We start from the raw sequence: 18326 nt of genomic DNA, 5'->3' as shown, positions 1-18326 counted from the left end.
GGCATTTAAGTGGCAAAACTGATATGATTTCCATGGAAAAATTACCCCTGCAACTACTTAAATCAACCTAGTAAAGTGGAAAAATTGAGACACTCCTGAGCCCTTTTAAAGCGCTTTTAAAACTCACCCCAAACCAATGACAAAACAAAGGTCATGTATGTGAAGATTCTGAGACTACTTATGTGTCAAATCTAAGACCATTTAGTGAATATGGAATGATGGCACTGAAATATTAATTACATTTTTAAAGTAGACACATTTTTATATAGGTCATTTTGTTAAAAATTCTATATTTTATTTATAACATATTAACTGTCCCTTCAGGAAGGTATCCCGTCTGTGTGTGTAAAACAGGCTTGTCTTTTTTTAATAGCCTGGTCTACAAATAGAGTGCAAAATACCCTGAAAAGTGTTTCAGATTGGACTGTATGCCATAGAAAAGTGATGATATAACAGTGCCTGGAGTCCCATCAATGGTATAACGATATAGCAAGTCCGATTATATGACGGCTTGGAAATTTTGCATTAACCGTTTAGAGATGCGTCACGGTCCACTGTGGTAAAAGCTATTTACTCAGTTTGGTCAAACCTAGCAGACTTTTTGATAAACAGATAAAATGAGATTAGCTGGGTTCATTGCCAACACAGCAGAGCAAATAGTAGCTTACATAAGCTAATGAAAAACAGATTAAAAAACCTGTGCAAGTATATCTGTGTTCAGTGAAGACCCATGTGCCGTTATTCCTTTAAACAGATTAGATACAAATGGACCTCTTGCACTAACTTCTAGTCTATGGCCAATGTCACACAAACCTCCAACTTCTGCCTACATTTTTTAACAGAGCAGGAGCAAAGTTAATGATACTCAAGAGCCAAGAACGCTGGAGAGTTTATATACTTTAAATGCCCGTGGACATGCCTTGCTGAAAATGTCTGTAAGTTCTGAGTTTCGCATAGGAAAAAAAGTGTCATTATTTCCCCTTCCCCTGTTACTTAGCTACCCTTAGCAATGAACTGTGTAATGAACTCAATTGATGGTTATAAGCAAGCAGCATAAGTCACTTTTGCCACACACAAAGGCTAGACAGTTGGGAGAGAATGCTCTACTTTTCCATGCCCTGCTAGGATCATAAATGTTTCTGGTTATTTTACCTTGACCCTTCAATTAAGCACTAAATTCTTCTTCAGAGGATTTAACCACAGAGGGCTGCTAGCATGGAACTTTTCTAGGCACCATTGATGATGTCACTTGTAAGAGTTTTGAGACACTTGGCCTTGAGCTTGCAGCAGCCCATCCTCATGCATTACCTTCAGAGAGGTACAGATCCCTTAGCTGCGTGAAAGATTTCAAAAACTTCCAACCACACCCCTTCTATACTTCCCTGTCTGAATCCAATCCAATACTGAAGCAGGTTTGGTAGAAGAGATACACAATGATTTGATCTCTCATTTAAGTTTGGAGAAGGACTGAGGCTAAGCCCATTTTGCTAAAAATCTAATCACCGTTTAGCAAGTTAAATGAGAAACATGAAGAGGAAAAGAATACTTAGTTGTTGGTCACCTGGTGCAGAAGGCGAGAAAACAATCCCAGGTCCTTTTCAAAGATGGCACTAATCTGTGTTGGGTGACATAGTTACAGAACATGAGAACAAACAATTATGAAACATAAACAGAGGGTTTGGTGGCTACTTAGTTTTCTAAGTAATCTGAGTCTGGAAGGTTTTTGTTCTATTTTTTTGTTGACTGTACACCATGTCCACAGCTCTGATAACAGACATCCCCCACAGTTTGTGTTCTTTTTCATATCAGTTCCTTTTTCCAATCCTCATGACTATTAGCAGAAAGGGCATTGTTATGCTGCACTTAACCCTCAGTAGCAGGGCTGGTACTAGCACCAGCGAAACAAACAGGTGCCTAAGGTGGCACATTTCCAGGGGGTGGCAGTTTGGCCAGTTTTTTTTTTTGTTTTTTTTTTTACATTCATTTCCTCCCCTCTCACAACCCTGCAGAAGCGGAGCCAGGAAGCAGCTGGGGATCCAGCACGGGAGCTGAGAACCCACGGGACCCTGGGAGCTGTAATTCCTTGTCTAGCTCCCTGCCTTTAGAGCCAGCCCTGGAGAAGGGAAAGAACTACATTTCCCAGCAATCCCTTGGCAGCTATTAACAAGAAAGGCAGGCGTAGGGAGTGAGGTAGCTGATCCATGCTGCGAGTCGAAAGAGGTGGCACTGTGAATGGGGAACAAGTGTGCCCAAGGAGTAGAACGCTTTGCCCCAGATATCCCCTTCAGAAGACTTCCCCAGACTGCTTCACGGATACTGGTGTGACCTCATCTTGCAGCCCACAAAGAAGAAATTGGGTGGACTAAATGGACAGTGCACATCTCTATCTGAAGCCTAGCAAGGGAGGTACGTGGATCCAACTAGAATTTAAAATGAAAAGTAAGGGAGGGGAGGGTCTGCTAGGGGACTTCAGCAGCTTTAGATACAGTACCAGGCACGTAGGAGGATTTCCACTTCTGAGCCATGGAAGCAGAAATTGACTTTTCCTTTCCAGATTTAGCTAATATTCAGAAAGGGAATCTAGCACCTGCCTTCCAGATTTGAACACCCTCAAAATTCAGGAGTGCTCAAGCTCAATTTAGGCCGCTGTTACTTCATTTCTCCCAAATCAAACATACTGATCCATTGGAACTTGCTGTAGAAAAAGTAGGATAAGAAATGAAGCAGCAATAAATGCTTCCCAGTGGTTTTTAGGACTGGAATTGCTATTTTCAACAGCTGTTTCCCTTTAAAAAAAAGTTTTATTTGTTTAAAAGGAAGACAGTAATATTGCATTGGCAAATTCCCCATAGAAACAAAGAGTGGAACAAAAGAATAATAAAGGCACCTCAACTTATCCTCATTTATGTAGGACAGTCTTATAATATGCATCCAGATATCCTCCAGGTCACACACGCTGAACTGTTCCACTTTACTGTAGTTTGTTGTACCATGCTGGGAACCAATCCTGTCTGTGTTCTGTGCACATCCAAATTCTTGCTGAATCGACTGCCGGTGACTACAGGACCAGGGCTGATGGGACAGCAGCGGGCAGTAAGGGGAGAGCCCAGGCTGGTGCAGGGAGTTGGGTGGGGGGAAGGCATGGGACGTGCGGAAGGGCAGGAGTGAGGCCGGAGCGCGCAGGGAGTGCGGGGATGGGGGGGGAGCCCAGGCTGGGCAGCAGGGGGTGCGGGCGGGCAATTGTGGCTCCGGTTGAGGTGGGGAGCCCGAGGTGGGGGTGGGCGGCAGCAAAAAACCTAGAGCTGGCCCTGCTCAGTAGCCTTCCCTCTCATTAGCCATTATCATCAAGGACACTGAAGGTCATTTTAAGGCAACTGTACTTTGTGCATCTGAGAAGTGAAGTTACAGCTTTAAAAAGTCAGTAAATAAAAAAACCAGACTGTAAAATTATCCAGAATATTTGATTTCAGCCCAATAACTAAACAGAACAGTCCTCCTTTATTTATTAGATGGAAGTGGAAAAGGATGCCAAGGGAAAGAGAAAAAAGTCTTCTGGTTCAATCAGTTACAGTGCAGGCAGTAGCTTAATTCCCTACATGTGAGACAAAAAGTATTGCTATCTCCTTTCAAAAGAAGCAGATTTGTTTCTCTCTTTTTTCACCAAAATAAAGAACTCTAGTCTTTGAGCCTTGTTCAGACAAAACTCTTACAGACTTTTGCCCGACTAAGAACAACGGGACTTAGCCTCTTGATGATTATTATTTAAAGTTGACATAATAGTGACCAATAAAGGGACAGACTACAGAGTATGATCAGTGGCACATGTTTATGCCAGATTTACACAGATCAGAATGTGGCTCAGAGCAAACCCGCATGGTAGTGGAAAGTATTAACCACATATAGCACAAATCATCCTATTAAATGCAGCACAAGAAGGGCAGAATCAGGCCCATAGTCTTTTATGACATTGAATGTGTTTGACATAAAATGCTGGAGGTTGCTTTTAAATAAGCTTTTAATTGTCCTAGTCCCTCCTTTCCAAAATATTCAGTTTGAGAAGTGCTAAGGCACACAAACTTCAAGACATATTTAAACCTAAATAATCACATTCTGTTTTCCATAGTAAATTCGCTCACTACAATTCAGGGGAAATTCCTGCAGCATGTGTGTTTTAACTTGCCACAGTTTGTATATTACATTTGCACAATTGAACTTTGACCACTGGATTATAAAGCACATAAGAATTCTAGCCAAGGGATGGGGATAGCTTTGTGTTGTCACATTTGGAATTTTGTGAAAAAATTAAAAACCCAGTCAACCAAAAACCCAACAACAAGAAGAAATGGTCAAAACAGAGGAACGAGTTTTCAAACCAAACAGACACAAGACTGTTGTTAATTAATAGCAATGACTATGCCATTCATTGCACTGTTCCCTTTGAGGGAAAATATATTCAGCTTCTATCAAACTATAGATAGATAGATATAGATATTGTACCGGCCTTGGCCGGGGCTCAGCTCCTGGTCGCAGGGGCTGAGCGAATGAAGTCGGTAGTCCGAGCCCTTTGGTAGGGCCGGGCGGCGAACGAACAGTTTTCGGGGCTCCGGTCCTTTTGTGCAGGACAGAGCAACAAGTAGTTTAGGGGGCTCGGTCCTTTTGGGGCGAGCAGAGCAATCGGCGTTTAGGGGGCTCGGCCCTTTGAGGGAGGACGCCGTAGAATAATGGGGTAATCGGGTTAAGTAAAGGGGGGGAGTTGCACCTTTTCAGGTGTGGCAGACGCAGGCCCTCCCCATCAATAGCCGTTCCAGCAGGAGAAAAAGAAACAAGGCAACTAAAAAAACAAAAAAGTGACAGGCAAGGTCCGCCGCTAAGCGCCAAGTCCAAAACAAAAGTAGAGGGATAACCTGAGCACCGAAAACCACCATGAAAACCGCGAATATTAACGTGAGCAAGCAGGGGGTGCCCACGAACACACTGAACCGAAATGGTAACAAGTCAGGAGAGTCACTGGACCGAATGCACACAGAACACAGGCTACGGAAGGCACTCTGCTAGCGAGCAACAAACTGACTATAGTCAGCCGCCTGGGTGCTTCCACCTCCCCTCTGGGGTACCTGCGCTTCGCCGGCGTCGTCAGGGTTCCGATCATAGGTTCTCAGCCGGTCTCGGCGCAGGGGGTTCCAGTCCAGTCCTCGGATACCGGGTTTCAGGTGGTCCCTTCAGTCCTCAGCGTCCTGGGGTTTCAGGGGTCCGGTCCACTCCTCGGGGTACCGGGGTCCAGGCGGTCCGGTCCAGTCATCCGCAGGGCGAGCATCCGAAGGCGCGGCCCGCTGCTCTGGGTGCTGGCCCCAGGGGAAGTCAGGCCAGGACCCCTCCGGATACCGAGCGTGGGGTAAGCCGGGCCCAGCGGGAGCTCGGGCACCCACATCTGCCTTCTCCGGCGGCCTCCTTCTAACTGAGGGCTGGGACCGGGTTTTTATACTTCCTGTCCCACCCCCTGACTTCCTGGGGGCAGGAACAGGCAGAGGGGGCCTTGAACGTCCGGTCCCGCCCCTTGACTTCCTGGGGGCGGGGATAGGCGGCCGGGCCTCTGCCCGGGACTGCAGGGTTCCTAGCCTATTCCCTGTCTCAGGAGCGTGGGGGAGGGGACCCCCCTCGCTACAGATATAGATATAGATATATATAGCTCTCAGGGCTTACCATGCTTTTCAGACTAACATAGTTACCTTGTGTCTTTTTGGTGCTATTTACAAGTGGTCATAATTACAAAGATATGTGCTACTTGTTTTTCTTTTTGTCCTATGTTGGTCAGTTATGGTCATAAAGAAAAGCACAATCCAAGAAACAAGTGATATGAAGTACAGTGCAGTCAATTAGATGTAGGAAGAGTAGTAGGAACTATAGCAAGTTAATATAAAGTTATATATACAGTGTCCTGCAGAATCTCAGCAGCTATAGGCCTGGGAAAAGCTGAGTTTTTGTGATGGATCCTATTAAATAGTTGCTATTTGTGAGTAAGTTTGTAGCTTGTTTAGTTGCAGGATTCTTTGTCCATTAGGCCTGGTTATACAGTTCCATGCAAAGAGATCTGGGGCATATGCTTCATTTTCCAGATCACCACGGCAACAGGGGGGAGAAACATCAGAAAGCTCATTATCATCACTGAAGCAAAGATCACCAGGATTATTGTCCATGGTGCCAAGACAGTGTCCACCATGATTTCCTCTCTTTTAAGACCTGAATCTGTGAAGAGAAAACACACTTAAGTCTTTTTCTAAAAAGTCTGCTTGAAGATTACAGTAACTCCTCACTAAATGTTGTAGTTATGTTCCTGAAAAATGAGACTTTAAGCAAAATGCTGTTAAGCAAATCCAATTTCCCCATAAGAATTAATGTAAATGAGGGGGTTAGGTTCCAGGGACATTTTTTTCAAAAGCCAAAAGACTATATATATTGTGTGTGTGTGTGTGTATATATATATATACACACACACAGACAATATAGTCTTTTGGCTATATTTACACACACACACACACACACAGAGTATAAGTTTTAAATAAACACTTTAATACTGGTACACAGCAATGATGATTGTGAAGCTTGGTTCAGGTGGAGGAGTCAGAGGGTGGGATATTTCCCAGGGAATGCCTTATGTTAAATGATGACCTAGATATTGGCTGAGCCCTCAAGGGTTAACTCTCACACTTTCCAAGGCAGCATGAATGGAGGGAGGGGAGGGGAGCAGCATTGCAGACAGAGACACACAGCATGTGTGTGTGTGTGCGCGTGTGAGAGAGAGAGGCGCATTTCCCCTTTAAGTATGCTGACCCTACCCTTAAGTACACTGCCTTGTTAATTAGATCAGCTTGCTGAGACTGCAGCTGCTGCCAGCAAGCTTCCTCCATCCTGAGCCCTGCTGTGTGTCCCCTCTGCTCTATGGAATAAGGGGTAAGCGGGGTGCAGGAGCAGGGGGAAAGGGGATACTCTGACATTAGCCCCCGTCTTCCTTTCTTTCCTCACTGCACAGCAAGCAGGAGTCTCGGGGAGCAGCTCCAAGGCAGAGGGCAGGAGCAGCACATGGCAGTGGGGAGAGGGAGAGCTGCAACTGATAGCCTGCTGGGCAGCTGCTGCACACAGAACTTAGGGGAGCGAGGAGCTGACAGGGGAGCTGCCTGTCCTCTCTGGTTCCAAGCCCCCACCAGCTAGCTCCAACGGGCTGCTCTTCCTGCAAGCAGGCAGCTGCCAAACAATGTTATAAGGGAGCATTGCACAGCTTTAAATGAGCATGTTCCCTAATTGATCAGCAATGTAACAACGAAACAACATTAACCAGGATGACTTTAAGTGAGGAGTTACTGTACCAGAGGCATTGCACTCACTTTACTTAGAATAAGGACATGACATGGAGAAAGAACACTTTAGTTTGAATATCAAGAATCATTGTTGTCTGTAATATCTCATTAATAAAGCTAGTACTTTTCATCTGTAGATGTTGCCCACTTTTGTAAAGTGCATTAGCAACCCTGCTTTACAGGTTGGGTTAACTACCACAGCAAACAAATGGCCCAGAGGGGACTACAATCCAGAATGCTTGACTGCCAGCCTAGCACATGCTGCACTGGATCACACCTTCATAATCTTCTGGAGTTTATTTCAGATTAACAATGTTTATTGTTCCGTAAACAATCAAATTCAGGACAGTAAATAATTACAACAGCCCTGTGAGGTAGACATGTATTGTTCAAGCCCACACAGTAAATCAGATCTAGATGTAGAACTAAGAAATCCCGGATCTCAGTCCCCAGCACACGAGAGTCTTGTTTACACAGAGGAAAACATGCAAACATTTCCCATGGGTGCCAGCACCAGGTCACCTTCATTGATCTTAACAAGCAGCCAGCTTTGGTGTTAAGTACTGCATCAGTTAGACCTGCTCTGAACAGCATTACCTGAAATGGATGTCAGTGGCCTGTCTACTCTGTGGTGCCCAATGTCACTGACACTAGTGGAGCCAATTCAGAGTTTGGAAAATGTTTACACAAGACTATAGAAAGAAATACAATGGCAGGCACTGCCCCCTACAATCAGGCCTAGTTGTTGGAGCATAGGTCACAGCTAGATGGAGGATTAGTCCTGAACCAACCTTGGATGTGGAATCGAGATCCAGAGTCCAGGTCCAGGCCAGAGGTCAAAGCTGGGTGGTCAGAGTTCAAAGACAAACCAAGTTGGTACCGAAGCCAGGGTCCAGATACATGCCTAACGTTGAAAACCAGATAGTCAGAGTCTGAGGGTGTGGCATGGGTGGTCAGGAGGCAGAAACAAGGCTGGAGTAGGTCAGTGATGAGGCTAGAGTGAAGCTAGTGCCGGGTAAGGGCGGGGCTCAGGCTGAGGAGAAGGTTGGGAGTTGCTGGCGTCTGATGCACTGTGTGGCACCAGGAGGATTCTTGTTGCTCTGCCTGAGCTGCAGCTCTGCAGGGGCTCTGGAAATACTTGATCCTGGGGTCATCTGACCCAGGCTCTGCTCAATGATAGGCTGCCCCTGCATGCCTAGGGGCTGACTCACTGAAGGCCCAGATGAGTGCTGAGGCCAGGTTTACATTACACACTTACATCAGTATAACTATGTCTCTTGGGGGCTGAAAAATCCACCCCCCAAGTGATGTAGTTATACTGACCTGACCCCTGGAGTAGACATTAGTCCACAGGAGAGCTTCTCCCATTGACTTAGCTGCTGCTTCTCGTGGAGGTGAATTAACTACGCTGATGGAAGAAGCTCTCCTGTTGGCATAGTAGCATCTTCGCTGTAGCAATTTAGTATAGACCTGCCCGAACTCATCGCAGCAGGTGAGCGATCAGCCCTAGTTTGGCTGGGAGTTTGCTTCACACGCACAAGGTTCATTCATTATCCCACTCAGATTTGTCAGTGCTAGCCATGCACCTTTAGAAAACAGATGGTTTCTAGGGGACTAAACACTAGCTTAGAATAATTATTAGGTATATGTGTAACGGGATCATTCTTAGAGGCTCCCCCGAGATCCGGCCCCATTGTGCGAGGCATTGTACAAGCCCGTGGAAATAGACTGTAAGCTCTTTGGGGCAGGGACCAATGAGACAAGACAGTCAAAGGGTGGGAAGGGTGGCACCATATGGCCATGGTGACACAGCTGGTTGCTAGCAGAGCAGGATGAGAACAACAATCCTAAATGCAGACAGCAACTTTCATGTCAAAAAGGATTCCAACGTACTTTACAACCTGAAATATGAAATGAAATACAAACGGTCCCCAAGGATCCCTTCATCCACCAGTGAAATATAGCTACCTCCGGGTGAAGCTGTCTAATATCAGATAGCACCACCATGTAACAATCTAGGACAAGAGGCAAAGATACTTTTTCTGATTCAAAATAGAGTGGAAATGATGGAAAAAGGAAGAATTTATCCACAACACCAGACTTAATACTTCCTACTCTTTCAAGAAGATCCATGAGATCGAATGGGACTGTAAGTAGGCAACACCTCATTGTAACAGCCTGTCAGAAAGACAGCAGCAGCTCAGGCAGTGTATGGTTGCTCCAACTTCATTGTGGTGCTTTGATTTACTACTGGGGTTTTGGCTCAGCAGGAAAGGTGCTGTCTGTCAAGTGCTGTGGGTCAAGTCTATCCTACACACTCTAGCTTATGATAGGGTCCCATCAAAATGGGATATAGCTGGAATAATGAACTCTTTTCAGAGTGGTAGCCATGTTAGTCTGTATCAGCAAAAACAATGAGGAGTCCTTGTGGTACCTTAGAGACTAACAAATTTATTTGGGCATAAGCTTCTCTGGTATTCAGGCCAAGCACCTCCAGACCTCAGTTGTTTTGAGATAATAGTAATCTTATTCAAAAAAGCAGGAGAAAGCAACATGAAATTGTGAGGATCACTCAGTGTTTAAGGTTCTTGCCAGAGCTCTGCTTTATTCTAGGGCTGTCGATTAATCGCAGTTAACTCACGGGATTAACTCAAAAAAATTAATCGTGATTAAAAAAATTAATAGTGATTAATCTTATTGTTAAACAATAGAATACTACTTGAAATGTATTCAATATTTTTGGCTGTTTTTCTACATTTTCAAATATATCTATTTCAATTACAACACAGAATACAAAGTGTACAGTGCTCAATTTACATTATTTTTATTAAAAATATTTGCACTGTAAAAATGATAAAAGAAATAGTATATTTCAATTCACCTCATACAAGTACTGTAGCGCAATCTCTTTATCCTGAAAGTGCAACTTACAAATGGAGGCTTTTTGGTTACATTACTGAACTTAAAAACAAAACTATGTAAAACTTTAGAGCCTACAAGCCCACTCAGTCCTACTTCTTGTTCAGCCAATCGCTAAGAGAAACAAGTGTGTTTACATTTACGGGAGCTAATACTGTCCACTTCTTAATTACAATGTCACCTGAACGTGAGAACCAGGGCCGCCCAGAGGATTCAGGGGGCCTGGGATCTTCAGCGGCGGGGGACCCCCACTTCGGCAGTAATTCACTGGCGGGGGGTCCTTCTGCTCTGGGACCCGCTGCTGAAGTGCCCTGAAGACCCGTTGTGAGGTCCCCCTGCTGCTGAATTACTGCCGAAGTGGGAGCTGCTGCCGAATTACCGCCGAAGACCTGGCAATTCGGCGGCAGGGAAGTGGAAGAAGCTCCGGGGGGCCCGGTTCGCGAGAGTTTTCCGGGGCCCCTGGAGCGAGTGAAGGACCCCGCTCCAGAGTCCCCAAAAAACTCTCATGGGGCCTCCTGCAGGGCCCAGGGCTGGGGCAAATTGCCCCACTTCCCCCCCCTCCCCCGGGCGGCATTGGTGAGAACAGGCATTCGCCTGGCACTGTTGTAGCAAGTGTCCAGGGCCAGTGCAAGGAAGTTTCGTGCCTTAGCAACGCCACTGCACCCCACCCAGCTAACCCCACCCTCCCCGGCAGCTAACTCAGCCCTGACCCGGGAGCCCCCCCCGCAGCAGCTACCCCCACCGCGAAAGCGAACCCCTCTCCCCCCCGTTCCCCCACGGCAACTAACCCCACCCAGGGAGACTTCCCCCCCGCCATGTCAGCTAACCTTGCCTGGGGAGACTTTCTCCATCTCCTCCCCCGGCCACGGCAGCTAACCCTGCCTGGGGAGCCCGCCCCAGCTCACCTTGGCTCCGCCCTCCTCCACTGAGCATGCCGGCGCTGCTCTAATTCTCCTCCCTGCCCAGGCTTGTGGTGCTGATTAGAGGAGACGTAGAGCTGGGCTGTGTGCTCAGCGGAGGAGGCAGAGTGGAGGTAAGCTGGGGCGGGGAGCTGTTCCCCTGTGTGCCCCCCGCCCTCCGTTACTGCAGGCAGCCCTCCCCGCGTGCCCTCCCACCCAGCTCACCTCCACTCCACCTCCTTACCTGAGGGGACTTTTAGGTACCCCCAACCACTAGGCGCCCTGGGTGGCCGCCTAGTTTGCCTAAATGGTTGCACCAGCCCAGCTAGTGTCGCAAGATATTTACCTGCTAAAGATTCATATGCCTCTTCATGCTTCAGCCATTGTTCCAGAGGACATGCTTCCATGCTGATGACGCTCGTTAAAAAAATATTTAATTAAATTTGTGACTGAACTCCTTGGGGAATAATTGTATGCCTCCTGCTCTGTTTTACCACATTCTGCCATATAATTCATGTTATAGCAGTCTCAGATGATGACCCAGTACATATCGTTCGTTTTAAGAACACTTTCACTGCAAATTTGACAAAATGCAAAGAAGATACCAGTGTGAAATTTCTAAAGCTAGCTGCAGCAATGGACCCAAGATTTAAGAATCTGAAGTGCCTTCCAAAATCTGAGAGGGATGAGGAGTGGAGCGTGCTTTTAGAGGTCTGAAAAGAGCAACACACTGATGCAGAAACTACAGAACTCAAACCAAAAAAGAAAACTAACCTGCTGGTGACATCTGACTCAGATGATGAAAATGAATATACATCAGTCTGCACTGCTTTGAATTGTTATCGAGCAGAACCCGTCATCAGCATGGGTGTATGTCCTCTGGAATGGTGGTTGAAGCATCAAGGGACATATGAATCTTTGGCACATCTGGCATATAAATATCTTGCGACATGAACTACAGCAATGCTGTGAGAATGTCTGTTCTCATTTTCAGGTGACACTGTAACAAAAAGCAGGCAGCATTATCTCCTGCAAATGTAAACAAACTTGTTCATCTGAGTGATTGGCTGAATAAGATGTAGGACTGAGCGGACTTGTAGGCTCTAAAGTTTTACATTGTTTCATTTTTGAATGCAGGGGTTTTTTTTGTACATAATTCTACCTTTGTAAATTCAACTTTTATGATAAAGAGATTGCACTATAGTACTTGTATTAGGTGAATTGAAAAATACTATTTCTTTTGTTTTTTTACAGTGCAAATATTTGTAATAAAAATAAATATAAAGTGAGCACTGTACACTTTGTATTCTGTAAAAAGCGACAAAGAGTCCTGTGGCACCTTATAGACTAACAGATGTATTGGAGCATAAGCTCTCTTGGATGAATACCCACTTTGTCAGTGCTGTATTCAGTGTTGTAATTGAAATCAGTATATTTGAAAATGTAGAAAACATCCACAAATATTTAAATAAATGGTATCCTATTATTGTTTAACAGCACAATTAGCCATGATTAATTTTTAAAATCACTTGACAGCCCTACTTTATCCTGTATACCGTTCCAAGATCCAAGTTGCTGCATAACAACAACAAGAGCCCTGTCCAGACTCCCTGTTTGGCTAGCTTGGTCCTAAAAGGTACAGTCTCCAATACCACAGAAACAGTAGAAGTGAAAAATCAAGGTTGCCCTTTTTAGATCCCAGAGGGAGGGAGTGCTGGCTGTGTGCTCAGATCAGAGTGATAAATCAGTGTGTGACCTAAGGGAGACAGTATGAGGAAATGAGCAGAGGACACATTATCTACATCCTATAATTAAGCATTTGCTCCCCAGGGCAGGTGAAGGAAGGTGAGCTACAGGAAACCATGTTGATATTTATACATGGTCTAGGTGTAAATTTGTTCCCTGTGAAGATACTGCATCCCCAGCTGAGCTAGAAGCCCTCTCTTGGAAGGCAGGAGCTATAGTAACAGGAGAGATGTTACATGGCTGGCCAGGACAGAGACTTCTTTTTTAAAGGAAGACTCAGACCTGATTTGAGTGGCTGGAGGGATTCTGCTTGGGCCAGCTCACATTAGTGAGCAATAGGCTGTGTGCAGCCATGCTGCTCACCAGCCACAGTGCTGAGGTGTGAAGCAGCGCCTCCCAAAGTGCCTCCCAAGGGAGACATCCTGCAGGGAGGGAGGGAGGCAGGGATGGTGTATGTGTGTGTGTGTGTGTGAGCAAAAGAGATGAAGTGTTTCCCCCACCTGAGCCTGAAAAGGTGAAGGTGGCTCAGAAGAGGCCAATTAAGATTATCAACCACACTCTGGGGCAGTCAGGCTTGACTGATAAGCATTAATTGGAGATGAAGCCCTGCTAGACAGGAGCAGGCTGGGCTTGTATACATCCAGGAAGTTGAGAGCAGAAGGGAGTGAGTCTGGAGTTATTCTCTGGGTACAGAGAGGTGGGTTGGCAGGCAAAAACTTGGGGGAGTAAGATCCCTCTGAGAAGGGTTTACCCTGAGAAGTTGTGGGGAAGAAAGCATGTGGAAGGCATAGTAGGAAGAAGCCCAGGGAAAGAGCGGTAAGGGTTGAGTGTCTGTAAACCTTGGCTGCTGATTATATGATCCCTGGGCTGAAAATGTGTGCAGGCTTGGGTTCTCCTATCAGCCACTGGGTAAGTGGCCTGGTATTACAATTGGTATGGAGGGATATCTGAGATGGTGTCCGACAGTTTGTCTGGAGAGGCTTTCATACCCTGGAAGGGGACAACTATAGGGTGACCTGTCTGAGTCTTGCAGAGAGAGGTTATGGGACCAGCAAATAATGGAAGGGGGTGCCAGAATGGATGAGATCTGATCTTCAGACCCTGCTACAAGAAAGTGCCCCAGTGGTAAGTGAACCTTGTTAGTGCGTGTGTGTGTGAGATCACAACTTTTGGGTGTAGACCAGTAAGACATATATTTCAACCCAGTAGTCTGGCTAAGCACAAACTGGAAACCCTAACCTCCACTCCTCCATTCAAAAAGGCATAGGCTGCTGCCAGTTAGCCCTGCAAGTGCATTAATGATATGCATTGTAATATAGCACACTGCCACCCTCATATGAACCGCTTACTGGATAGGGAAAGCTCTAGGAGAAGCAATATAGTTTGGTGTTTAAAACAAATCTGTTCTCTGCTCCTGCAAAGCTGAGGGGGTTATGTGTCAGCACTACAGTACTTTTTATACATTTATCATAAAACTACAGGCTGATAGTTTACAGGCCAGGTCAGGCTCTGAAGATGAAACCAAAGCTTCAGAACTTTGAAGTTACGCCTCATCATGCTATTATCTCTCACAAGCGAAGCTGGGTCAGAAGTAGAAGTAAAATGATGTTTTACAGAAGCATTCCTCCTGGAATTGCAATCTACTGGTCAGACACTCCTGCAGGAGGCCAGACTTCCTTTGACTGAGGTATGAGAACCTGCTCTTCCCAGCAGTGCTAATTTCTAAAGTCCCCTTCTTAGGTTGATTTAATAAATTACAGATGAATGGAAGTCTTAATCTTTGAGCTACCCTTTTCCACATGCCAGTTATGTTTATATCACTTTAGGTAATGCACAAATCATGCACATCCACTGAGCCAAACCTCCTTGTAACAGGAGAGCATAGAGGGCTGCATCTGCTAACGCAGCTGTAAAGCTGCTGTAGTAGCTACAAAGTAGCAGTGCTGATTCTCCACACCACACCAAAAGGTTTGTGAGGACAAGACACAACCCCCCACAGTCCTGCACAAAGCCACTCACGTAGACTTTGCACAGGGGATGAGAATTTGTCCCATCGTGTATAAAATGTCAAAACCTCATATATACTGAATACTGACACGCAAATATGTGATAGTAGAAAATACATTAATTTTCACTGTAACTATATGCTAAAATTCAAAGAGAGACTAATAATGAGAACACTGGTTTTGTAAACACTGAAAAACACTGTAAAACACTGAAAAATGTAGATAGAAAATTTTTTTTCATATCTTTATTTACCTTTTTTCTTAATTTTGTGGGAGGTTGTCCAAAAACTCAAACCTCATTTTTTTTCCAGTTTTTGGCATTTCCTTCCTTTTTGATGAAACCTCCAAACTTCTTGATGAAAATGGATTTTTTTTTTCAAGCAAACTTTCATTCCATCCAAAAGCCATTTCCACTGAAATTCTCTTGATAGTTTTGATCGGCTCTATTTATATAGTGACAAAATTGTGCAGGTCACTTTATGGGCAAGTAAGGGAATGAGATCTCTGCCACAAAGATCTTATAATCAAAGGACCCAGTTCTGCAATGATCAATGTATGTATTCCAGGGTCTGCCCTCACTGTACTGGTTGCAAGATCAGGGCCTAAATAGACAACAGGTGAGGGATATGGTGCAGCAGAAAACAAATGAGATGTGGTGTCAAGCATGTGTCCTAATGCTGCTTTGTTTTTATTTATACTAAGAGTGGAGTAGCATATATAGACCTCCTTGAAGGAAGAGATCTTTTGAGGGGAAACTTGAAGAAGGTGGACAGAGTCCGTTGAAGGGGGGCCTGCACTGGAAAAAAGTGTAGTTGAGTGGTAAGTCAGGTATCTCGGCTGGTGCAAAGGGCAATAAAAGAGCAAGATTGGAGCAGAGGGGTAGGCAGGAGTTAAACTGTGCAGGACCTTGAAGGCTAGGGCAAAGGATCTGTAATAAGGATCTTATCCTGTGACCCAAGGGTGGAGACGGTATTTGGCAAACCTGACTTGCTAATGAATGCTAGCAGGATTTTGCTGGTGACATTTTGTAGGAACGTTGGGATTTATCATCAAGCCGATTCCAAATGGAACTTCATTTTGCCATTAGGCAAAAGGAAACAGAACCTGTTAATTGAGGACCAAATCCTGAACCCTGCTTCCAATCCAAGAATTTTTCATGGGTTTTGGGGAGCTGGAGTTTCCTTTCCATTCTGGGCAATGGCATGCCAATGCACCCACTCTGCTCCCCTTATGCAGGGAGTTTTGAACTTCAAGTCCATAAACCCCAATCTTATATCCCCCTCCTCTGGTCTAGGTAAGGCTGTTTGGAGAGTTGCTCCCTAGCACATAGCAAAGCCACTCCCTTGCCTTTCGGCCACGTAAGTGTAACTTGATGAATTAATTTCACCTGTAGTAAATTATGCAATGCTGTACAAGGAAGTAAGAAATTCTGTCCAGATGCCTGGCAGATCAGCTTACAACCTGAAGCATGAATGCGATTATTACCTGTATTGTTATCTTAGCTGAATTTTTGTAGTTAAGTAGTCATCCTTGTTGGAATGCAACCAGTCAGGCTATTTCCTCTCTCAGTAGATAGCTGTATCATGTCCTGTGCCACCAGTTGTATAAAATACACATCTCATAAAAAGTTTACTGGCTTGTAGGTTTTGATGCTTCCCTTTTATCTCCACTTCCTCCTTCACACAGATCATCTTTCTCCACTCTAGCTGCTCTGACTAATGCTGCACTGACTCTCCATTGAGTTAGAACAGCAGGAGTACAGTGTGCTCTGTCCAGGAGCTGGTTAATTTGGCCTTGTGGCCTCTGCACACCTCTCTGTCATACTATTCCCCCTCTCCTTCATTTTGCTAACCTGTTTTGTCTCTTCTGCTAATAGTGCTTTCTTCACTCTGTTATTGCCTTCAATTTTCCTTTAGGTTTTGTCTTAACCTTTGATTTCTTTTTCCTTCTTTCCCTTTCCCTCCTTTACCTGGACGCTTGCTTTTCCTCCACTGTTTTCTGTTCCCATTTGCGTTTCCACTTTTTCTTGCCCTATTTTAATGTACTGCTTTTCTCCCCCTACATGCAGACAATTTTCAACTGCATCATTCTTTTCCACCAGAAGTTTATTTTCCCATTTAATGCTCTATAGCTCCCCTCAGCTGCTAATTAGAAGAGGAAACAAAGAGCCAGTGTAACAGTGCACAGCAATTTCTGATCACACAATGAAAACAGAAAACAGCAGCACTGACTTTTTCTTTTAAGTTTTGGCTGAGATGAAATGAGCACATTAAAAATTTATCCCAGTCAAATGATCTATACAACATGGAGCAGAAAAAGATGGAGTGTAAGATATTCAGGGGGGAGGGAGCTTGAGAATTAATGGTGCTGTGTAGCTGAGTTAACTCTCACCCTTTTATTCCAATTTACCTTTATATTCATTTCAAAATTAGATTAACCGATCACTTCAAAATTAGATTAACTGATCATTTCAATTGTCTTATAAGTAGGCTAAATTCATAAGGAACTTGTATTATGATGATGGGAGGGGCAAATGGAAAGGTTTTTACTAACTCCTGTCAGTTCTAAAAAACATCAGAGTTCATTGTAACTAGCAGATACAGAAGTTGCAGATGGCAATGTGATTCTCTTCCCCGCCCCCCAACGTTGACAATGTCCATTTGAACAGGCTTCATTGTGACATGTCAGTCAGCATTTGGATATTTTATCCACTGCCTTTGAAATGGGCCTACAACCACTTTCAATTCCATTTTCTATCAGCTTTGTGTTGAGGTGAAGGGACCTTGCATGCAGAATATTGTAGAAATAGGTTTAAAACACCTCTTCAAACAAACAACCATCCTGCATATTTCCCAGCCTGCCAAGTCTCAAATGTAGGACACAATGTGTTAGATGCCAATCACAGTAATATGTTCATGCTGGGAACATAAAATATGATGGAATTTTTCCTTTAATTTAAGTCTGTCCATAACCTCCTCTTCATTTCTGAAGTAAACCATTGTCAATGGAACTGAGGGGACACTAAACTGGTCTGGAACATAAGTGATTTGGAGATGCTAATGAGTAACATCCCTTGGCAGGAGGGACACTCATGAGAGATGCATCCTAGAGATCTGCTGACCAGCATGGGTGGAGTAGCAAGAGCTTCTAGCAAGCACAGCTGATGACTCTTCAATAGCAGCAGGCAACAAATGCCTTGAGGGAGGGGTTTTAGGAGAAATAGCGAGAGCTAAGCTTGATCAGAGGAGGGTATCTGAGAGGTGGCTCCTACACTTCATCCGTTTTACTTCAGACTTTCTTGAAGTTAGCCACACTTGTCTTTGGACTATAGCTGGTGGAAGCTGTATTTGTCTTTGAACCCTAAAGGGGCAGTAGTTTCAGGAGCTTCATTATTTATTCAGTTT

At 44.8% G+C, this 18326-nt stretch overlaps 1 long non-coding RNA gene across 1 annotated transcript in view; it reads left to right on the top strand.

The window, feature by feature from the left end:
• The first annotated feature begins 96 nt into the window (after positions 1 to 96).
• Positions 97 to 18326, top strand: part of LOC142047818 (uncharacterized) — a 50934-nt gene continuing 32704 nt past the window's right edge. Inside the window, exon 1 of the long non-coding RNA XR_012657084.1 lies at positions 97 to 2406. This is a non-coding gene — a long non-coding RNA (uncharacterized LOC142047818). The remainder of the gene's footprint in view (positions 2407 to 18326) is intronic.

This window comes from Chelonoidis abingdonii, chromosome 15 (genome assembly GCF_003597395.2).
Source record: "Chelonoidis abingdonii isolate Lonesome George chromosome 15, CheloAbing_2.0, whole genome shotgun sequence".
NCBI lineage: Eukaryota > Metazoa > Chordata > Testudines > Testudinidae > Chelonoidis > Chelonoidis abingdonii.
This window is presented reverse-complemented; position numbering and strand designations above follow the sequence as displayed.